The sequence below is a fragment of the Lissotriton helveticus genome, chromosome 1_1 (assembly GCF_964261635.1).
Source record: "Lissotriton helveticus chromosome 1_1, aLisHel1.1, whole genome shotgun sequence".
Classification (NCBI taxonomy): domain Eukaryota; kingdom Metazoa; phylum Chordata; class Amphibia; order Caudata; family Salamandridae; genus Lissotriton; species Lissotriton helveticus.
This window is the reverse complement of record NC_136057.1, coordinates 2,111,488,870-2,111,513,421: the sequence shown is the minus strand read 5'-3', so window position 1 is coordinate 2,111,513,421 and position 24,552 is coordinate 2,111,488,870. Positions and strand designations below refer to the sequence as shown.

Sequence of the window (24,552 nt, the reverse complement as noted above, 5' to 3'; positions counted from 1 at the left end):
GGGTAATATGGATCAAACCGAGGTTAACCAAATCCTTTAGCGTATTCAAGTTCAACAACTGATCTTGTCTGGTGTTTAGGACTTTTTATTGATGTGATCCCAGTAGTAACATATGGACTTTATTAGTGACTTACTATGAACGCTCATTAGTTCTGTCCAAATATGATCGGAGTTGTAATAACCAACAAACGTCAAGCTAAATATGGGTTTGCAATGCAATTTAGTTTACTTTCAAAAAATTAGGATGTACAATTGTGACTCTACTTTCGTTTTGCTACATACCAGCAGACGTTATCCTAGTTGCTGACTAACTGGAATTCAGTCAAACAAAAAATACTCAGCATATGCAACTAACATTGAAATATTTCTGTGACACAATTTGCCGCAAACAGATTGATTTTAGACAACTCAATATTCATGTCACTGATATATATACATTTAAAAAAGAGGTGCAAATATAAATCCTTGTCTTACCCCCCAGTCACAGATCAATCTAACATTCAGCATTGTTTTTTTTCCGCAGACAAATTTAACCACCAGTGTTATAAAGCAACTCATTCAATAGCACAACCAATTCTCTCATCACCTAGGCAGATAGCGTCCCCACTCCCAATTTAACTCTGTTTACTGTGTCGAAAAACATGGAATAGTTGATAAAGGCACAGTGTGATGTGCCATTTTATTAACATAAATACTACAAGCCCGAGATGTCAGTGCCACTATACGGTGCATTGTGGACATACCCTCAAATAAGCTCATTTAATTAAACAATAAAGCTTCAGCCTCAGTTGTTCAGTCTTAAAGTCTCCTTAAAAGTATCCGTCCGAAAATATTCAATAGCTTTGGGAAGTGATCAATGGTACTTTAAAAAAAAACAATTATACATGGGTAATACTTTCAAGGCATCTAAAAATGTGATCGATAGTACCACTAAAAGAAGCTCATTTTTCTGGACTTCTATACCATTCCTTAGTATCTGAACCCTGGCCATTCTCCTGCAGAATACCTGCCCATCTTATCCCTCTCTACAAAGATCCTATTTCAGTAATGCTCCCAATCCAGGGGTTGTGGGAGGACCAGATGAAACCCTATGCTCTAGATGCACACAAAAGGGCGTGAGACTTGGTATTCTTCAGCAAATAGACAAAACCAGCCTCATGCATCAACTCAAATGCAAACCATGTGAAAACTAAGGACATTTGGTGTTCTGGCAAAAACTAGTAGCCATATTGGGTGTTCCAGAATATAAACATGACACACCCACTACGCTATGTGCCCGTCAAGGTGACAGGAACCTAGTTATAATAATAAAACAATAAGGACTAATGCTTGTGTGCTTGGGAGGAATATCAATTATGTTTGTAGTCTAAGATCTGATAGGGTTAACTGGTTTAGAAGCACTGGTTTCTTTGTTTGGACACACAATATAGCTTTCTTCGGAAACATGGAGTGGCATTCTGTGGCAACATGAAGTAACCTAGGAGAGGTAGCAGGAAGTCTTTTTGCATGTACCACAACTTAACACCTTGAGGTGTTGTGAGACACTGAACAATTCTGTGACCGCGTAGTGTGTGGATAGTAAGGAAACATTCAAGAATACTGAACTCAATTGATACATGGATGGTTAGGTCTGAGAAAAACTAAAGCATGTTGGACCTACCTAACCTTAAACTTAGCACAACGACAAGAATGGTGCTGAAGATAAGGCTTCTGGGCTCTTGGAAGTGTCTAAGGGCTCCCAATATTCTAGAAAGTACAATCTGTTTGGTGTAAAAAAGAAAGACTTCAGACCATAAAGCAGGTCTGAGCCAACAACCATTTAGGTGAAAGGAACTATCCAAAATATTACAGCCAGTGACAATGCTAGTCTCATGGGCTTTCTACTTGCATCAGCTTCCTTCAACAATTTGTTCCATCAAGCTCTGTTAAAGTCCCCCCAAAACATGAGGACGTTTTAATGGTCCAACCTGACAGACACCAACCAGTACATAGGAACACCTCCAGATCCATGCAGGTGCGTAATGTGTGAGGTATCCCCAGAGACTAGATACAAGAACCTCTCCCAAGATGAACCAGGAAAACGTCTATCAGGAGTATTTAGATAGGATGAATAGCATTTATATATTTCCAAATAACTTGGTTTTATCATTACCAAAAGTCTCTCCTTGAGGACACACATTTCCACAAAAATGGCGAACGAATGATACCAGCAGTCTCTACTGCAAAAAAGAAAAAGAAAACCATACTTTATTTAAACAGACTTTAGAACAACCATTCAAACCTAGCCCCGCTCACATCTGAAAGGTGGCAATGACCTGCTAACAGCAAACTCAGACTTCAGCCCTACTGAAGAGTGTCCAAGGGGCAGAACCAAGACTCAAGAGATCGAAGTGCAAGCACATTGCTTCCACCATGAAAAAGCGTCATTGGCTCCCCTCATAGCCCATATCACTTTAAATACTTGCCTCGCTTCACTACATACGAGTCAGTACATTCCATCAAATCACCCTAAGGAAGGAAAGCAAAAACAACTTCGTAAACTGCCAACACAACACATGTAGCAACTAATTTAACCAATTGGAAACCAAAAAATGCTAAAAGCAGAAGAACAGAAAACAAAAATGCCCCGCAAATCCGACTTCATCGGTTATTTCTTCAGCTGTGAAAGTTCCACCTCTTCAAAGAACATGTCATCCATCCCCTACTGATAGAACCTGTCCAGGGCTTTAAGTGGGCCGGGTCTGTCCGGGTCTGAGCACCGGCAGTTTTTTGTGGGGGCCCTCGAAACGGGTCTCTATCGGGCTCTATTTTCGCAGCTGGCAAAGGTAGCCCTTTCTTCATTTAATTATATATATTTTTTTTAGAACCGTTTCGAGGGTCCCAAAATAAAACTGCCGGTGCTCAGACCTGGCCCACTTAAAGCCGTGAAGGTTGCTGCTGCGATGTTTTCTCAGTTAAGGAAAAAGAATTCTGGTAAACAGTGAGAGCTCCGTTTCCTTCCTGACTTCATGCATCGGAATCAAAGGGCTTCAGCCCCCCTCGTGTGTGCCAGCTCCCGGACACACACACAGCCGCACCGTAGCACTTGTGCATGTTAATGAGGCTTTGATATTCTTTTACACCTTCCAAGAGCCCCTGCAGCTTCACTCTGCCTAGTGCTTTAAGATTCAGCCCCCCTACCCCCCACCCCCTCGTGTGTGTCAGCTCGGGCTCAGACAGCCGCACCCGAGCACTTGTGCATATTAATGAGGCTTTGATATTTTTTCACCCCTTCCAAGAGCCCCTGCAGCTTCACTCTGCCTTTAAGATTCAGCCCCCCCCTGAATTATTTTCTTAGCTATTTATGTTTTTACGTTTGAGTGACATCGCGCTGAAATTTTTCAAAGAAAGATGAACATTTGCGATGTCACTCAAACGTTCATGCAGATAAAAACGTTTGTTACATCGTGCAGAAAGGTGTGAAGTATTTATTTGTTGCAAAGTTTCTTGCACGTCATCACGTTGCTTCCAGTAACTGATCAGCCTTAAAACGCTCTTGTCCCACAAGCAACTTGAAGGCCTATCATCTTGAACATTCCAGATGCTAGCAAACATACTCACTCCAGCGAGTGAGAACACTTGTGTTAATTGTATAAGAAAATGTCCTCATAGGAGGTGTGTGGCCAGGACTTTAAGTGGGTCGGGTCCCTGTGAGCCTCAGACCTGGTAATAATTAAAAACAGACATGAAACGTGACCCTATCAGGCCCTAGCTTAATTTCCTCAACTGTTCTGGCAAATAACACTGATGGAGTTTTGAACAATTTGTGTGATTTTTTTTCTAAAGTAATCCATGTCACCGATTTACTACCTGTTCAAATTTTACACGTTGCGCGTAATCTTGCACTCCTTAAGAGTGTCAGCTATTTTCAGGACGTTGTTTTTCCGTTTTTTCTTTTTGTAGATTATCATAATTCTTGTATAGAACACATTTTGAAAAGTGGCTTCCAAGAGTTTATAACAAGCACTGATTGAGAGCCCTAAAGTGGAGGCTGAAGGCCTGTTTGTCTCAAAAACTGACAGTGCCTGTCAGTGTGTCAGAAAGATGTTCAGAATACATGGTCATCCAATCCTTGGCCTCTCTGATAGTGCATGGAGCAGTGATCACATAATACAGTTGCAACTGTGCGTGAAGGAGGTACACAGATGTCAAAGTATTGACAAGGGGAAAGTAAATGAAAATTTGTGTTTACTCTGGCAGTCGGATTGCCCTGTAGTTTTTCAAATTTGATGTCCTCTTTGACCCATGTCAGGTGGCGAGCTGCAGTGTGCATTATCTTTCCAAGATTCTGCTTGTACTTGTAGAGATGCAGTTACTAATGCCTGTGTTTTGTCTACATTGGAACACGTGACTTTTGGGATTTCACAAATTTTCCTGCAGAAAAAGGAGGTTTTAGCATTGTACAAACTTCAGAAAAACTTAGATTTCTTAATGCTTACATTTACATGTTTTTTAAAGTGTTTGGTATGTTTATGGCTTATACTTAATAAATATACCTTTTTGCCTATTTTATTATCCTTTGCTGGATGCGACTTCATGATTTTCTTAAGCACACGATGCTAGTTATCTTGATTTAGACCACGCCCCTACTCGGATAGGCTCCACCCCCTTAAGAGATTTACCACGCCCCTTTTAGAGCACCCCCAGTTTTTTTTTTACCACTTAAAGCCCTGAACCTGTCATATCCTAAGCCACAGAGCGCACTGAAAAACGCCAGTGATTATAGTAAACGTGTTTTTCTCTTTATCAAAATGTACAGAACTTCGTCAGTCACTAGCAATGTTGACACTGCAAATACATTAACATGAAGTACAAATGAGGGGGCGGGGTTTCCACAATGGAGCAGGAAATACCATGCAACCTGACACTCACTCAGGTTGCTTACTATTGCTATGGTGCAGGACTCGCTATTTTGGAAAGCTATTTTCTTTATACAAGTGAAATAGGTTTGTCTTCCTCTATCCAAAATGATATTGTCTGAAATGCCCATGAATGAAAGAATCTCCTTAATAAGAAAGTTAAAAAAATGTTAGGTAAAGACTGTAGTATAGCAGACGCGTAGCTATACAATATGCCAGTTCGAACTACCCAAAAAACTGAATGCCGTGAAGGTAGTTTGTGAATATGTTGTGGTAGCACTGTTTACTGAAGATAATCGTTTGAAATAGGGAAATGAGAGACAGGTCCAGAATCATAAAGATGGGCAGGGGGAAATACAGGGGGATCTGACAAAGGAAAGGCAGAATAAATAACAAACTGAAATGAGAGACAGGTCCAAGAATCATAAAGATGTGCAGGGGGAAATACAGGGGGATCTGACAAAGGAAAGGCAGAATAAATAACAAACTGAAATGAGAGACAGGTCCAAGAATCATAAAGATGGGCAGGGGGAAATACAGGGGGGATCTGACAAAGGAATGGCAGAATAAATAACAAACTGAAGGAATATACTCAAAAGAAGGATCAAGACCTGGGAAGTCCAGCAGCCGTCGGTTAGTTAGTGGTACTTCTATAAATAAACATGCAGACGACTACGAAACAGAGGGGAAATGGGGCACAGAAACAGTGGCAAATGAGGAAACACGAAAAAAGCAAATGAAAGGAAGATAAGTAAGCGCATAAAATGGCAGAAAAAAATGCAATTAATCATGAAATGACAAAACAAATCCAAAAACCCGCACGAGCGAACACCGACACACAGTATTAACGCTTAGAGGGAGGCTAACAAAAGAACAGAGGCGGTGTTGTTTTGTGACTGCCTTTATATAGCGCTTACTACCCCTGAAGAGGCGTTGAAACGAAAGGAACAGGAAAGGGCGAAAACCTGTAAACCCATTCCCTGTTTTGAGGAGGGGAGTAAACATCGGGCAAAGGCCGGAAAGCATAAAAGGAAATAGTCGACAGACATATGGACCAGGATTGAGGAGAAAAACGTAAAATAACGGGAGCGATAATGAAGACGGACGTGAAGAGAATAAATAAACACAGCTTAATGAGGACAAACACGTGACGGGAAGAAAGCGACAGTGGAAACCAACATGTTCCTCCAAGACAGCTGTACGCAACCCTCCCAAGCCCAGCTGAAAGATCCAGACAACAAGTCTTACCTCTGGTCTCCTGTCAGAACATCTTAAAAACCGAGGTGAGGGGAGGTCACCAGAAAGCTGAGTTCAAAGTGATTGACAGGGCAGGGGCGGTGCTTAGCACGGTCTTTCAGATGCACTTTCCCCAGTAACCCCTGCGATTGGAGAGAAAAATGAGCCGCCCAGAAAAAGACGAGCCACTCATCCTTGAAGAAAACGCCCCCAGTGCATGTAAAGATACCGCCTACTGCCCCGGAAGGCGTCGTTCAGCTGCTTGTGAGCCGGTGAGGAAGGCTCAGTCTCTCACTGAGAACAAGCTAACTCAGACTTCTCAACCGAGTAGGTCGTGAGCCTCTGGTAGCGCTCCAGCTACCTGTAGGTAGCTCTGTGTGTAGTCCAGTTTACTAAACTAGAAGCTTTTGCTTGGCTGAATTCATATGTGTACAGAAATGGAAAGGTGTGGATCGGAGAAGAAAATGCGTGTAATTTCAGACCTCATAAGCTTATGTATGGAGAAAAATGGGTGAATTTCCAAAATATGTTTTCAGCTGATACTTATGTGCATACATGCCAACATTTCAAGAGTGCAAAGTGGGAGATTTTTAAAAAAAATCGGGAGAATGGGACTTTGAATCGGGTTCCTGGCATGTATGGGCTTTGGAAGTGTGCTGCTGTAGGATCGGACATTTGAAACGTAAATGCACGTTTTTTCTTACCTTTCAGAAGTATGCAGCATAATGGCAGGTAGAGAGGGTGATGCAAGTTTTGGGCACTGGCCTGGCAGGTTGTTGGCAGTGCATGGACCCCCCCCCACCGGTAGCCCGGGCTGAAACAGCAGCCCCCCTATCCCCCTCCCCCCCCACACACACAGTACTTCGCAGGTCTTTAAAAGACAATTCCCTTGTTAATGACGCTTTGTTGGTTTTTCACCCCTTCGAGAGCCCGTGCATCACCACTCTTTGCTGAAAGAATTAGCACTTACACAATAGCAAGTCCAGTCAGCTGAAACCCCCGAGGAATCGGGTTTTTGCTTGTAGGAATCGGGAGGCGGGAGACTAGCCTTCAAATCGGTAGTCTCACGCCTGAATCGGGAGGGTTGGCATGTCTGCTTATGTGATAAATCAAGTAGCACCTGGGGGATAGTAACAACAACGTATTATTCCTCGGTGCCATATGCATTGCAGATATGGCTGCTATGTATTATCTTTTAAAGGCATTCCAAATTGACGAAGCCTTTTCCGGTTTCGCTTGCGCTGTGCTTGTGCAATCTATTATATGCAATATAAATCTTAAAAGGAGCGTACATCCCGCTGTCACTTTTCATTGGTTTATGCGCTTGCCACTTGCTTTTTCTCCATTTCTTTTATTTCTTGCATGCCGTTTCTTGGTGTTCTTCCTGTGTTTTTCTTATCAGTACAGTATGTTTGTTTGTTTTATTGATGAACTGTGCGATTACTTAAAATCATTACAGTGTATAAAAATGCAGTTTGGTTCAAATAAAATACAATAAAATACAGTAAAAATACGCCCCCCCCTGCTCGACCTACACCGGTCAGGGACCATTGGTGCAGCTATGTGGTCTCGATACTGACTGTGTTCACTGGTACTATACATTATTAATATTAAAAAGAATTAAAGTTTTTTACAGTTATCAGTAGCCCATAGCCCAAGTACTCCTATTCATCTGCTGACAAGATGTTTTTTGTCCTCTGCCCTAAGGCTACACGCATTTCAAACTGTGAACAGGTTGGAATGGAAACAGCCAACACTGGTCTTTATGCGGCAAGAAAGAGGGGAAACATTTTTCACCCATCCTATTCTAAACATTCTTCCCAGAGATATAAATTTAATGAAATACTTTCATTTTGGTGGCCATCATTCCCATTTGTGGAATGGATAGCCCTTTTGTTGTGTGCACCGAAAAGTGTGTGGGGCCTACACTATCAAAGAGACGTTTCAGAAAATTTGGTAGGCAGCAGCATGACTTTTGACACGGTTTCTCAGGTTTGCGTGAGGTTTTGAAGCGGAGAGGGCGGGAGTATGTATTACGAGCTTTCACTGGAAATAAAACCACGGGTAGGGGAGGAGAAAGGGGACGAGGAACATATTGTGCCCTTTTTAAAAGAAGTTTGCGTGGATACCTCCCGGCACTCTTGGCTGGGGTATCTTGTGTGCAGATAGTATGCAGAAGACATGACATTTCAAGCGTAGTTTCTGTGGTTGACGAAACATATACATTTGTTCTTGAGTGGGAGATAGATAGCAGTAAAGGCCACAAGGTATGTTTGAAGGGCGCATTCCACCCAACACCCTTTTTGGGGCTTTCAACTGTCTGCTATTCAAATCCCACTATTCAAATATATTGTCCAGTTTATCTTCTGTAAATTTTATTCCACCTTTAACAGCTCAAAATGCAACATCTTTCTCCATTATTGCTTTGACTGACACAAAGAAACACATCTCTCTTTTTCTCTCTCTCTCTTCCTTGTAGTGTGTTTCTTCATCTCTCTGGTTAAAGGTTCTATGGAACTTAGAATGCTTTTCTTAGCAATGTTCTCTTGAAGTCAGTTACTCCTTGGTAGCTGATGGATGGGGTGTTAATTAATAAACCTCTATACTGAACAATTCATTTTCCTGACATTTATTATGAACTTTTCATTGGCGACGAGGGTCAACGAGGAAGAATAGAGGAGATGGAAAAGAACACCTCAACATCAAGCTAAGTAGTATGGAGTGTGTATTTCGGTGAAAGAATAACTTTGCCATTTGCTGGATTAAGGAAAAGAAGTTGGGAGAAGTCTTTAAGGAAAAGTATTAATATATATCTTCTCCAGCGGCAGTGTTTAAAGAGGGAAGTTGGACACTTCTCCAGCGGCAGTTTAAAGAGAATAAAAGAGAAGACGCAGTGCGCAGTGACAGGGGTTTCACTATATCATCTTCAGCGGCTGTATTTTAAAAGAGAGGTAAATTCCTCTCCAGCTGCGGAAAAATAGTAATGTTTGAGATGATGTTTTTGGTCAAGAGCTTGTGAGCGGTCAAGTTGCTGAGTGAAATGGTAAAAGTGAAATATAGCCTTCCCCAGCGCAGTAAAATATAAATAAAATACATTGTGAAGTTTGCTACTTCTCCAGCGGCTGTGTGTTAAGATTTAAGAAGGGAAGGTGAAAATACTGTTTTGCCGATGTTTTGTAGAGGTGAAGGACGAGCTGTATGAGGCTGTTCGGTGGCAGTTGGTCGTGAGAGCGCTGTTTTCAGTTTATTGCCTGCTGACAGAGAGCTCTTTCCTGGTCGGAGGACAGCGGCGAATGATGACGTGCTGGAACGCTGCAGCGGGAGTCAGCGCATGGTGCACGTCATCACTCTGAAAGGAAGAAAAAAAAAACATGGCATCTAATTGATTGGCGTGAGTTGTTGCAGTCAGCGTGTGGTGCACGTCATCACGCAGAAGAGAACTACACGGTTTCTGTATAATCGGTGGGAGTCAACGCACGCTGTACATCTGTATGTCACTATTTTGGGAAAAGAAAGACCGGTAACTGTTTATTTATGTCAGTTAATCGAAAACGGAAACTGTTTATTTGTGAAAGTGGTCTTTTCACACATAGGAATACTTAAGAATCGGTAATTGGAATAAGGTTAATTAAAAGGAGGTGTAAATTTAGGAAGACTGTGAGGTATTTATTTTATTTTGTTTATCAATTTCTAAAAAAAGGGGTTCTTTATGTTTTACCATGTTCTAAAAGAGTGGCTTTAGATAAAAACGTGGTACATGTGTAGTGTCAGAATTTAAAATAGTTTTAGACAAAAGGTTGTAAGAAGCAGACTTAGTTAAAATAAGAACATTTTTGCAAACAAGGAAAATGCAGAATGTAACTACACCGCCCTTTTTTCTAAGTGATCCGGGAGAACCAAAAGTAAAATGAAGTAAGTGGAAGAAATTTTTGCGCATTATGCGAGAGTATGTGGCACTAATTTATGTGCAGAAAGAAAATATTCTCTTTTGATGCACTGTTTGGGAGGTGAAGGGCAAGAAGTGTTAGAGAATTTGCCAGCTTTATCTACACAAGAACAACGTGGTTTGAATGAGTATGAAGTATGTTTGTTACAATTAGATAAACATTATTTGCCTTGTTTAAGTACAATTATGGAAAGATACCATTTTGGAAAAAGGGAGCAAGGCAAAGATGAGTCAGTAGAGGAATATTTAACTGTGTTAAGGAAATTGTCCTCTACTTGTAAATTTGGAGCAGCAAATGAGGAACGGCTGAGGGATCAAATAGTTTTAAAATGTAGAGAGGATAAGATCAGAGAGGAATTGTGGCTGAAGGACAAACCGCCTTTAGAGGAGGTTGTAGCTATAGCAAAAAGAGTGGAGCATATGTTAAAATGTGTGAATGAGTTGAAAGGTGACAAAGGGAAAATTGAAACAGTTGTAGAAGATATCAAGGAGGATGTTTGCCAGATTAAAGATGTAAAGAATGTTGTGAAAGATTCTTCAAAAGGGGAAACATCGTTTAGTGTGATAACGTGTTACAGATGTGAAAAGTCTAGTCATAAGGCTAATTCAAAGTCTTGTCCAGCTTTGAGTTTTGTATGTCATGGGTGTGGAAAAAAGGGCATTTTGTGAAATTTTGTAAATCTAAGGAAAAGAAGGTATTCAATAAAGAAATAAAAGAGGTAATTTGTCAAGTAAAGGATAAGAAGAAGAATGATCATCCTATTGGAATAGTAAAGATTGATGGTATTGTGTTGGAAATGAAATTTGATTCATGTTCACATATATCTATAATTTCAAAAGAAATATTTGAAAAATGTTTTCAAATGAAAAATAAGTTATTAAAAATGGATGTGAATCCAGGGGGGTATGGTGGTTCACCCATAGGTATGTTGGATTATTTCAACGCATCTATTGAAATGGAAAAAAATGTAATTGTTGGGAAAATGTATGTATCAAAAATTGGTGATTGTTTAATTGGATGGCCACATCAACGTTTATTGGGTGTGATGTTAAATCCTAATTCTAATCCTCAGGTACAGATTCAGGAGGTAAAATCTGATGGCAATTCTTTTGTAAAGGAGTTTCCACAGCTTGTTCGTCCGGAATTAGGATGTCTAAAAGGTTACAAACACAGTATTAAGTTAAAGAAGAATGCTGTACCGGTCATTGCCAAAGTAAGAAGAATCCCAATAGCTGTACAAAATAAGGTGGAACAAGAATTAAAGAAATTGCAAGAGCAGGATATTATTACTTGTGTGAAGGCAACAGAGTGGTTGGCGCCAGTTGTTGTCGCGAATAAGCCTAATGGGGATATAAGATTATGCTGTGATTTGAGATCACTGAATAAGGAGATAATTGCGGATACATTACCATTACCTAATATAGATGAGTTGTTAACTTCTTTGGGTGATTCCAAGGTGTTTACAACTTTAGACTTAACTCAGGCCTATCATCAGATTGAATTGACGAAGGAGTCACAAGATCTAACGGCTTTTATCATTCCAATGGGTGCATTTAAGTATAAAAGGATGCCGTTTGGTCTTGTGTCGGCTGCGTCAGTTTTTCAGAGGGTCATGGCTTCTATTTTGAAAGGAATTAAATCTGTGAAATGTTACCAAGATGATTTGTTGATTTTTGGTAATAATCAAGAGGAGCATGACAGGACTCTAAAACTGGTGTTAAAGAGGTTAGAATCTGCTGGACGTACGTTAAAATATGAGAAATGCAAATTTTTAGTTAATGAGGTGAATTATCTTGGGCACAGTATTTCGGCTTTTGGGATCTCACCAAAGAAGGAATTAGTTGATACTATACAGAATTTACAGTCTCCTAAAAGCAAAGAGGAGATTGTTTCTTTTCTAGGTATGGTTGAATATTATGGAAAATTCATTAGAAATTTAGCAAGTAAATCTAGTAATTTAAGAAATTTGCTTGGCAAGAATAAGGAGTTTATTTGGTCAGAAGCATGTCAAAAAGAGTTTGAAGATATTAAGAAAGATCTGGTTAGTGGAGTAGTGTGGCTCACTGGTTAGAGGCGGCAGACCCGAGAGCAGAAGTCGGCCCGGGACCAGGGTTCGATTCCCGACGCGGCAGGGTCGTGGACCTTGGTCAGCGGACTCGATAATTCTCGCTTCGGTGCTTACTCTAATCAGGGATCACACTCGGCAACTCTGGGCATTAGCTTGCCTAATCTCCACAACGGCCCCACCAATTCCGGGGATGCCTGGCTCCACCTTGGGGACTCCCAGCAGGGACCATCCCACAGGGAAAGCCAGGACGGGTTCCCCAGAGTTATACAGCGCCGGGACGCCCCGTTGCTGGGGCAGCTGTGCGCTTTACAAGTATACTACATTTACATTTACATTTAATGCACCTAATCTTCAGGCATTTATTCCTTATGAATAGATTTATGCAGTTACTGATGCAAGTTCAAAAGGATTAGGTGCGGTTTTAAAACAGAATAGAGGTGGAAAGGAAAAACGTATTGCTTGTGCTTCTAGAAGCTTACGTGGTGCAGAGTTAAATTACTCTGTTATAGAAAAGGAGGCTTTAGCAATATTTTGGGCTCTCAGGAAGTTTAAAAATTTTCTTTGGGGACTAGAATTTAAGGTTTGTTCAGATCATAAACCTTTGAGAGAAATTTTAAAGGTAAAAGGATTGGATTGTGTATCTTCACGAATTAGGAAATGGGTGATAGGTCTGCAGGAGTTTAATTTTAGTGTGGATTATATTCCAGGAGTGGAAAATGTGTCTGCTGACTGTCTTTCTCGTTTGGTGTGTGATGTTGTAGAAGGTGATGTAGAAGAAGAATTTGGTGAGGATGAGGTGAATGTATGTGAAGTGACTTCTGGGGTTATACTTGAAGATGAATGGTTGGAGGAAATTAGAAAAGATGAAGAAATTTCTAAGATAATTAATTTAGTGGTGCAAAATTTAGTTTTTGACAAATCATTTTCTAAGGTTTGGAGTTTGGTAGCAAATGAGTTATCAATAGAGAATGGAATTCTTTTGAGAGGTTCGAAATTAATTCCTCCAGGTTTGTTAAGTAAAAGATTAGTTGAAGAAGCCCATCAAGGTCATTTGGGTATAGTGAAAACTAAGGAAAGAATTCGTAGTTCATTCTGGTGGCCAGGTATGGATCTAGAAATTGAAAGGGAGGTGAGGGAATGTTTGCAATGTAAAGTAAGTGATAAAATTCTAACCTCTCGTACTGCTCCCATGGTGTGTCGTAGGTTGCCTGGTAGTCCTTGGGAGGATGTTGCGATTGATATTGTAGGACCACTTGCTGGAGAACATCGAACTCCATATCTTATTGTGGTTATTGACTTATATTCAAGATGGGTGGAAGTTTCTTCGGTGTCAGATGTTACATCGTCATCTGTTATTGCTTTTCTCAAAGAGATTTTTAGAAGAGAGTGGTTTCCTAAAACTCTTCCATCTGATAATGGACCTCAATTTTGTTCAAACATGATGTCTGAATTCTTGAAATCTTGTGGGATTGTTCATAAAAGAACATCAGTTTATTATCTGGAAACAAATTGATCTGTTGAAAGGTTTAACAGAGTAATAAAAGAAAACATACAACTTTCTCGTGTGAATTCATTAGATTGGAGGGAGGAGTTACAGAAGTACATTTTGGCACATAGATTCTCTCCTCAAATGACGACAAAGAAGACTCCTTTTGAATTATTTAAAGGAAGAACACCTAACACAAGTTTATCTCCTGATTGGATGTTTTGGGACAAAGGAGTGAAAGATAATAGAATTGGGGATTGGAGAAGTAGGGAAGAGAAGGTTCAGAAAAAGAACAAAATAAGTTTAGATGAAAGAAAAAGGGTCAAGGACAGGAGTTTTGTAGTTGGTGATGTGTTAGAGTTAAGGCACCTGTTGGAGCGTTATCTTAGTCAAAATATTCTGCACCTATGCGTGTAATAAAGTGTTTTAAGAATTCTGTAAACTTAGAGAATGGTAAGATTTGGAATTTGAATCGTGTTGCTCTTATCAGGGAATCTGTTACAGATAGGAGTTTGTTTAAAAGTAACTCTTCTGATTTAGATGTCTCTGATGATGTGCATATCCGAAGTAGTTCTCGGATTAAAAGAATTCCTGTCTATTTTAGGGACTATGTGAATTGAACTGTTTACTTAATATGTAACTAACCTTGTTTTACTTTCTGTATCATTTTCTTTAATTGTATTTGGTCTTTTTGCCATGCAATTGTATAGCTGAACTTTTGTTATAAGAAAGAAGATGTGTAGAACTTAGAATGCTTTTCTTAGCAATGTTCTCTTGAAGTCAGTTACTCCTTGGTAGCTTATGGATGGGGTGTTAGTTAATAAACTTTAATACTGAACAATTCATTTTCCTGACATTTATTATGAACTTTTCATTCCTCTCTTACTCTCTCTCTCCCTCTTCTCCTACTTGGTAGAAGTGATCCACTTAAAATACCACAATCTCATATGGTATGTGTTAGACCCGGGATCCCTGGTTGGCTGAGGTAGGTACCTTAGGCCAAATAGGGATCCGCGGTTCCACGTCAGGGTAAGGAAGGTCACCTTCTGAGATAGCCCCTGCTCACCCCCTCAGTAGCTTGGTACGAGTAGCCAGGCTTATCTTCAAGGCAAATGTGTAAAGTATTCGCAACCACGCTCACAGCAACACAGTGATGACACCAAAAATAGACTCCACATGAGTTTTATAAAAACAAGTATACATTTGATATAAAAAGATATACGATAAAACCAGACGATATAAATCCAACATATGAATATGTCTACTATCTCTCCTGGCCGGTCGTTAGGCCAGCCAGCCCTTGTAAGTACTGGCGGTATTAATGAGCACTTCTAAACATTCTCCTGTAATCGTAATACAATGTTATACAGTTTGTAATACTAGAATCAGGCACTTTTGCAATGTAAAAATAATGTCAGGCTGTTAGATTTGGGGGTGTCTAGTTGGCACAGGTAGGTACTTGTGACAAATAGGGACCCTTGCCTGTAGTCAGGGTAAGAGGGTACACTCCTAAAATAACCCCTACTCACCCCCTGGGTAGCTTGGCACGAGCAGACAGGCTTACAGATCTCAGAGGCAGTGTGTAAAGCATTTGTGACCACATACAGTAATCAAGTGACAACACAACAGAGGGACACCACACAGGTTGTATATCAAAAACAAGTATTCTTTATATAGATTTAACACAAGACCATAAACGCCAAAAATTCACAATACTGTACTTAAAATTGTAGTTTTAGCTCAGTTCTGTTCAGTTCTTAAAATGCGACACTTTGAGTCAATGTACCTTTCGATGCTTTGCGCTTCCACAACAAAAGTGTTGCAGCGATGGAAATCCGGCAAAGTTCCGGTGCAAAGAAATAAAGACCTGAAGATCTTCCAGATGCGGAACGCTTCTCCGATGATGCGAGAAGTCTCGATACGATGCGTCAGCTGCAGTGGCGACACCCTTGTTCCACAATGCGACGTCAACAGCTTTGGCTGCGACACTCTTCTCTGACGTTGTGAGTCGCTTCCGCACAATGTGACAACTACAGCGGCGACATTCAAGATGCGACGGCAGTAGCTCCGACGGCGGCACGCTTCTCCGTGGATGCCAGGCGCTTTTCTTGATGCGGTGCAATACGACAGCTACAGCAGCGACATCAAAGATGTGATGACGGCAGCGATGGCGACACACTTCCTTTTTGTTGGAAGACGCTTCTCTCGATGCGGTGCAATACGATAGCTACAGCGGCGACTTCCAAGATGCGACGGAAGCAACAGCGACGGTGACACGCTTCATCTTCGCTGCAGTGCAATACGATAGCTACAGCGGCGACATCTACGATGCGACGGCAGCAGCAGCGACGGCGACACACTTCTTCCTCTCGAGCCGTGCTTCCAGCTCCTTGGGACCAGCAGTCCCTCCGAAGGCCCAAAACAGCAGCAGGCACTTCCAAAGAACTCTGAGGAGCTGGGCGTTGAAGTCTGTTGTCCCTGAGACTTCAGCAGGAGACAAGCTCTGTTCCAAGCCCTTGGAGATCCTTACAAGTTGATGAAAGTACACAAAGTCCCTTTCTCCCTTCTTTGGCAGTCAGGCAACCACTGCAGGCCAATCCCCCAAACAGCACTTCAGCTTAGGAATAGTCTCTCCTCAGTTTCTTCTGGTTCCACTCCTCAGCAAAGGTTTCTTCTTGTTATCCAAAAGTGATATAATTTCTTGGAATCAGGGTCCCAATATTTATACCCCAAAATCCTTTGCCCTCCGAGGGCAGAAGGGCCTTTGCCTAGTCCAAACCAGTTCTGGAGCACTCTGTTTACATGGCTCCTTCTTTCCTTTCACAGTGCAGGGCAGAAACATCAGACGCCTCACAGGAGGTGGAGCATGCATTGTGGAGGAAAGGCACAGCCCTGGAGCACTCTGTTGACATGATTCCTTCTCTCCTTTCACAGTGCAGGGCAGAGATATCAGACGCACCACAGGGGATTGGAGCCAGCACTGTGGGGGACAGGCAGTCATATTTAGGTCCCAGGTGCAACTCCTCCCTCCCATCTAGATGCAGATCTCTCTATTCACCACTGGGCGGACTCACCCTGTCTCCTGGAATCCCCCAGCCCTGTCACTCAAACTCCAGACAAGGAATACATAACCTAGCAGAGGCAGACTTCGATAGTTCGACAAGAAAATACCTACTTTCTAAAAGTGGTATTTTCAAACACAGAGTGTTAAAACCAACTTCACTAAAAGATGTATTTTATCATTCTGAGTTCAGGCGCACTAAACTCAAATTTCTACCATGTTCTCTGAGTCAGTTAGGATTATAAAATGTAACAATCTAACTGCCCATTCTGGCCTATGGAGAACAGGTAGCCTTGCAATAGTGAAAGACGAAAATGGCTGTAAATCACTATTAGGACATGCCACACACACCAGGGCATGTCTTGCCTTATACTTACAATGCACACTGCCCTTGGGCCTACCATAGGGGTGTCTGATATGAAGAAAAGGGAAGGTGTAGGGACTGGCAAGTGGGTGCACTTGCCCAGTCAGCATGACAGTACCAGACTACACACAGGCTCTGCAATGGCAGGCCTTAGACACACTTTTACAGGCCGCTTCTGTGGGTGGCACAACCAGTGCTGCAAGCCCACTAGCAGCATTTGGTTTCAAAGCCATGGGCACACTCAGTGCACTGTACTAGGGTCTGACAAGTAAACCAAACCACCCAATCATGGAATCACTAATCCATACATCAATTTACAATAGGGAGCGCAAATGCACTTTAGCACTGATCAGCTGTGGTAAAGTGCCCAGAGTAATCAAACCAACAAAAACAGGTCAGACAAAATACAGTAGGAAGGCAAAAAGTTCAGGGATGACCCTGCAAAAAGGGCCAAGTCCAACACAGGTGTAACGTAGCAATCAGACACTCTGCAATGTAAAAAGAATGCAGTGTGTAACGCAACAATTAGGCACTTTGCAAGGTAAAAATAATGCAATGCGTAATACAACCATCAGGTACGTCTTTATGCAGAGATAAGGCAATGCGTAATACACTAATCAGGTCATTTGTTATGCAGGAATAATGCAATGCGTCATGCAACAATCCGGTAGTTTGTTATGCAGAAATAATGCCATGCGTCATACATTAATCAGGTCATTTGTTATGCAGGAATAATGCAATGCGTATTACTCTAATCAGGTACTCTGTTATGCAGAAATGATGTAATGTGTAATACGACAGTCAGGTACTCCGTTATGCAGAAATGGAACAATGCGTAATACACTCAGGCACCGATCACTGTGCCTTAGGCGATATCTCCACCACATCTTTCTGACTTGCAGTCAGCCTCTCAACATTTGTCCCCAACACGGGTACGATGTAATCAAAAAGTGCAGCTCTGCACTCCGGCCCCTGTACTGCCACTCCCTTGGCAATACAGGCCGCGATACGAGCCGAAGCAGAGGCTTACGCTGCCGGAATGAGAGAGAGGCCGAGAGCGTCTCCCTACGAGCCCGCAGCCCACCCCAGGAGTCGACACACGTTACCTGGGGGTGGGGGGCGTGAACTCACTCTCCTCTCCTCATCCAGTGGCTGAGCCTCCAATGCAATCCTTGTGAATTGGCAACTGCGGGCTCCGGCCGGCAGCTCAGCTCCTCCGGGGCTGCCGGGCCGCTACGATTACGAAGATATCAGGCTGCCACAGTGCACATGCACATAGCGTCGCTGAGACTTCCTTGAGCTTCAGGTGCACGATCACCGGGCACTCAACACAAAGGTCTCAGGCTGCACGAAGATCACGTGTACAGCGTCACTGAGACTCACTTAAACTCCGGGTGCACATCAAGAAGACAAATCTTCACGAAGGTCTCACGCTTCACAAAGCACACACACAACATCGATGAGACTCACTTGAATTCCGGTGCACACAATAACAAGGCAAATCCTCACGAAGGTCTCACGCTGCACAAACAACACACACACACAGCGTCGATGAGACTCACTTGGATTCCGGTCCACACAATAACTGGACAATCCTCACAAAGTGGTTAGGCTGCTAAAAGCACACGCACACCGCGCCGCTGATCCTTGCTTGGACTCCAGGTGCCCACGATCACAGGGCATACCTTACAAGGGTCTCAGGCTGCAATAAGCACGCACACATAGCGCCGCTGAGACTCTCCTGGAAACTTTTGTGTGCCTGTGTTTCCGCAACAGGGTGCCAGTTCACCTCGGGCCCTCAGGGATAAGTTACTTCAGGACAGAACACAGCAAAGTCCTTTCAAGCAGGGGGACACAGCACACAGCAAAGTCCCTTTAGCCTTTCCTTGGTAAAAACAGCAAACTGCAGGCCAGCCCCAGAACACACAGCCAGGGTCAGTCCTTTCCTTCAGTCTAATCAGGTGTTTCTTCCTTGGCAAAGGTTCCTCTTGACCAAAAAGTAGCTCCAGTCTTGTTTATTCTTGATCAAGCCATTCTCCAAAGTTCAGGTGCTTCAGCTCTCATAGTTATACCCCTCAATGGCTTTGAAGTCTTTGTGTTCAGGGGGCGCTGACCCCTGTTAAAACCAGTTATGGGTGCTTCCCTGCCAGTGACACATTGTTCCTTTGATTATTGGGGGTCTGGATTCTCAATCACTCAGCAGGAGATGGGATAATTGTTTTACAGCAGCAACCCACACCTCTTCACCTCTAGGGCTACTCCTCCCCATACACTCCAGATAAAGGTCAGCATGTTGCTGTCTCACCTCTTCCCCTGGGTCAAGACATTCCCCAGATCCTATCACTTTCAAATCCAGACAGTCAATCCACAACCAGGCAGAGACACACAGAAATGTTAGAGCACAAAAACCCAGCCACTTCAAAGAGTAGATTATAAACACACAATGCAAAAACTACCTTCATAGAAAGATGTGTTATTACATTGTGAGTTCAGACATACTAAACTTCACCTTTCCATCTTAAACCTTTGAGAAGATAGTCTGGAAAACATATTACACAGCCTTCCTATTCTATCCTATGTTCAAAATTGCCTTTCAACAGTGAAAAACAAAATGGAAATTATTTCACTGTCAGGACATGGTAGACACCTTAGTACATGTCCTACCTTTCACATGCACTGCACCCTGCCCAGGTGGTACCCTGGACCTACCATAGCGCTGTCTGATGTTTATAGAAAGGGAATGGTAAGGTCTGGCAAGTGAGTGCACTTGCCAGAACAACATGGCAGTTTAACAAACTGCACGCAGGTCTTGCAATGACAGGCCTGTGTTCCCTTTTTAAGGCTACTTGTGTGGGTGGCACAATTAGTGCTGCAGGCCCACTAGTAGCATTTGCATTACCAGATCTGGCACACATAGTGCACTTTACTAGAGACTTTACTAGTAAGACAAAACATACCAATCATGGGAAACCAATTACCATTACACTTTATACAGGGAGCACTTACACTTTGACACTGTTTAGCAGTGGCAAAGTCTCCAAAGCATCAATTACAGCACCAAAATAGAGGAGGTAGAGGTAAAAGAGTCAGGGGTAATCACGCCAAGAAATGCCAGGTCTAACAGTATGAACAAATAAGTGGGGTTGTGTGGCACTCTGATTTAATTCTAAGTAATTTGATTTTGTGGCAGCTTGGGTGCTGATTGGTTTGCTCCCTCTGACCAGTGGGGAGTTGTCGAATAAATCAAAAGTGGATGCTGTCAAGCTTGACCGAGTAGCCAATCGCACTCCTCTGGGAGATAAGTCAATCTTCCTAATCTGTGGATCGAGGTAAATAAAGAATGTACTCCAAAGTATACCAAAGGCAAGTAGCTTTTTAATCTGGTGTCAAAAGTTTTTCTCAATATATGCTGTTACATCACAGCTGTATGATTGGTTTAAAAAAATTCCAAGATATGCAAACAATCCATTCGATTGACAATATAATCCTTCAAACGCCCAATGCATTTCGTGCCATCCGCACTTCATCAGGGGAAATACATTTCAATCTATAAAGCAAATAAAATATGACTTTTGTCAAAGATAGTGAAGCAGACCTCAATCTGTCATAAGTAAATCAATAAAACACATTTTCAGACATTAATGACAGGTCTATTGCATGCAAAATAACAGAAACCTAAGAAGTGTGCAAAAATGGCAGTATAACGTGTTTTGTGTGAAAGTAGTCCCAACGCTTAACAGATACACCTGTATACATGAATATATCCCTCGGTAATGTGGAATTAAACTCCGGTGTAAGCTAAAGAAAGACGATAGTGTACAAAGTAATACGCTAGGTGAATTGTACATGCGAAGTGCTGTAAACGTCTTAAAGTCAACAATAATTAAATCTAAGTAATGTTGTGTGACTAGATCTTCACAACTGAGCAGGGAGTTTCAAATACGCGCCGTATATCGCTTACCGATGATTCATCCAGCATGGAAACGTTCTATCCTCTACCCGGTCGGGATCGAGCTTGGTCATACTGCGCGTGCGCTTACCCGCGATGTTAGTAAACTACCTCCTCATGACCTGGAAGTGTGTTGTATATTAGTTAACGTGAAAAATGAACGCATAAACTGCGATTATGGGAAAAGTATTTACAATTATCAGTAGGAAAATATAACGAAAAGGTTGACTTAAATGTACCCAATGTGGCTCTTGACTGTTGGTAAATCATGGTGGCGGCCATGTTGGTAAAGTGTGGTTCCCGGATGAGGGTACTGTTAACTGCGGAGGGTGTCTTAAGTGTGTAAAGGGAGAGTCAAAACAGTACAAAACTGTGTGGTGTCAAACGGAATCTCCATGTCGTGCATAATAAATGCTAAATAAAACAAGTTAAAAAAGATTATCAACACGGTGGTATTCTGTGCATAATAAAATAATGAAATCCTAAATAACAGTGTAAAAGTTATGCAATTAATCCTGTAACATGTTAGAAAAATCTATCTATTCAAATTAAAGAAAGCAACTGTATTCAAGCCGTTCATTTAACCCAGTTGGGTTGCAAGAGTGAAATTTTTTAATCCAGAACATTTCACGTTGTAGCAGTCTTTTTTGTTATCAGAGCCTTGTTTCACAGGAACACACTCCAAAACCATGAATCGAATTTGACTGATGTTGTGGCTGTTGGAGATGAAGTGTGCAGCTACCGGGGCTTTGATGGTCTTGTTTCTTATGGTGCTCTTATGTTCTGTCATACAAATTTTTATTTTCCTCTCTGTTTTCCCTACATATGGGAGTCCACAAGGACATTTTAGAAGGTATACAACATTTTTAGAGTCACAAGTGGCATTGGTGAATAGCTCAATGGGTCTTCCAGTAGTCGGATGGTTGATGGAATTACCACGAATTATGTTATTGCAATGTCCGCAGTTGGCACATGAAATCGTGCCATAATAATTTGTACTCTTATCTCGTATGTCTGATTCGATTATATCCTTGAGGTTTCTCGATCTTTGGTAGGCGAATAAAGGTTTTGAGAAGATTCCTTTGAAAGTTGGTTCTTTTTCAACCATTTGCCAATTTTTTAGGATGATTTTCTTTATCTGCTCACTTCTATTCGAAAATTTAGACACAAAAACTGGTCTGTTTTGATTGGTATCTTGTGGGTGTGTCTTGAGCAACTCTGATCTAGAAATAGTTTGTGTTCTCACTTTCGCTTCTTCAAGGGTATTTTCTGGGTATTTCCATTCACGGAATTTTGCAATCATCTGATTTTCGTTAAGTTCATAAATTTGATTATCCGATGATATCCTTTTCAATCTTAGCAGTTGGGAATAAGGTAAATGGCGTTTCAAAGACATGGGTTGACAACTGTCAAAGACCAGCATGTTGTTTATGTCTGTATTCTTGATATGCACATCTGTTTGGAAACAATTATTCTCTAGAGAAACTAGTACATCTAAATATGGAATGGATCCAATGTTGATGGAATGTGTAAACTGTATGTGATCATCAATGTTGTTAATGTATTCAATGAAGTCTCCAATTTCTGCGGTGGGTCCTTTCCATATAAGGAAAATGTCATCTACGTATCTCCAAAATCTGTAGATTTTGTTCTGCCATCTGGGGTTCTCAAGGATATTGTCGAGCTCCAACCGATGCATGAAGAGGTTTGCGTAGCTGGGGGCCGCACAATTCCCCATGGATGTTCCAGCTAGCTGCTGGAAATATTGTTCATTCCAAGAAAAGTAACTATGGTACAAAGTGAAGTGTAATAGTTCTAAAAGAAACACTTTCAAATCTTGTTTGATGTTGTGATCAATTAAAAAAGACTCTATGGCTTTAATACCCCTGTTGTGTGGAATTGATGTATAAAGAGAACATACGTTGATGGTGCAGAGAGTATATTCCGTGGTTGCATCAAGTTTCGTGTCATTGAGTTTTGTAAGGAAGTCTGTCGTGTCGCGTAAGTATGTTGACATTTTCTGTACTAACGGTTGTAAGTGTCGATCTAAGTATTTTCCTGTGGGTTCATGAATTGAGCCTCTTGTCGACACTATCGGTCTGAAAGGTGGTCTCATTAAGTTTTTGTGTATCTTTGGCAACATGTGGATACTCGGGCACTTTGGATGTTTAAAAACACCTTGAATACCATCATTAACCACGCAGTAGAGATGGGAACCATCACAGAAAAAGACAAGAAATGTCTGCTACAAGAACATCCAAAGGGCCCAAGTTAGTACAGAAAATGTCAACATACTTACGCGACACGACAGACTTCCTTACAAAACTCAATGACAAGAATAATTGTTTCCAAACAGATGTGCATATCAAGAATACAGACAGAAACAACATGCTGGTCTTTGACAGTTGTCACCCCATGTCTTTGAAACACCATTTACCTTATTCCCAACAGCTAAGATTGAAAAGGATATCATCGGATGATCAAATTTATGAACTTAACGAAAATCAGATGATTGCAAAATTCCGTGATCGCAAATACCCAGATAATATCCTTCAAGAAGCGAAAGTGAGAACACAAGCTATTTCTAGATCAGAGTTGCTCAAGACACACCCAAAAGATACCAATCAAAACAGACCAGTTTTTGTGTCTAAACTTTCGAATAGAAGTGAGCAGATAAAGAAAATCATCCTAAAAAATTGGCAAATGGTTGAAAAAGAACCAGATTTCAAAGGAATCTTCTCAAAACCTTTATTCGCCTACCAAAGATCGAGAAACCTCAAGGATATAATCGAATCAGACATACGAGATAAGAGTACAAAGTATACTGGCACGATTTCATGTGCCAACTGCGGACATTGCAATAACATAATTCGTGGTAATTCCATCAACCATCCGACTACTGGAAGACCCATTGAACTATTCACCAATGCCACTTGTGACTCTAAAAATGTTGTATACCTTCTAAAATGTCCTTGTGGACTCCCATATGTAGGGAAAACAGAGAGGAAAATAAAAATTTGTATGACAGAACATAAGAGCACCATAAGAAACAAGACCATCAAAGCCCCGGTAGCTGCACACTTCATCTCCAACAGCCACAACATCAGTCAAATTCGATTCATGGTTTTGGAGTGTGTTCCTGTGAAACAAGGCTCTGATAACAAAAAAAGACTGCTACTGGACTGAAATGTTCTGGATTAAAAAATTTAACTCTTGCAACCCAACTGGGTTAAATGAACGGCTTGAATACAGTTGCTTTCTTTAATTTGAATAGATAGATTTTTCTAACATGTTACAGGATTAATTGCATAACTTTTACACTGTTATTTAGGATTTCATTATTTTATTATGCACAGAATACCACCGTGTTGATAATCTTTTTTAACTTGTTTTATTTAGCATTTATTATGCACGACATGGAGATTCAGTTTGACACCACACAGTTTTGTACTGTTTTGACTCTCCCTTTACACACTTAAGACACCCTCCGCAGTTAACAGTACCCTCATCCGGGAACCACACTTTACCAACATGGCCGCCACA

General features: G+C 41.4%; 1 protein-coding gene across 4 annotated transcripts in view; it reads right to left on the bottom strand.

Moving 5' to 3' along the window:
* The window catches only part of LRRC8B (leucine rich repeat containing 8 VRAC subunit B), a 196,776-nt gene that overhangs the window by 117,193 nt on the left and 55,031 nt on the right, over window positions 1–24,552 (bottom strand). For 2 of the 4 annotated variants that reach the window (XM_078645996.1, XM_078646015.1), the window contains exon 1: window positions 6,147–6,255. The exons of 1 other annotated variant lie outside the window; for it this stretch is intronic. The gene's annotated coding sequence lies outside the window, so the exon portion shown is untranslated. Of the gene's footprint in view, window positions 1–6,146; window positions 6,256–24,552 lie in introns of those variants that run through there. One more of the 4 variants, XM_078646002.1, reaches the window with a different exon arrangement.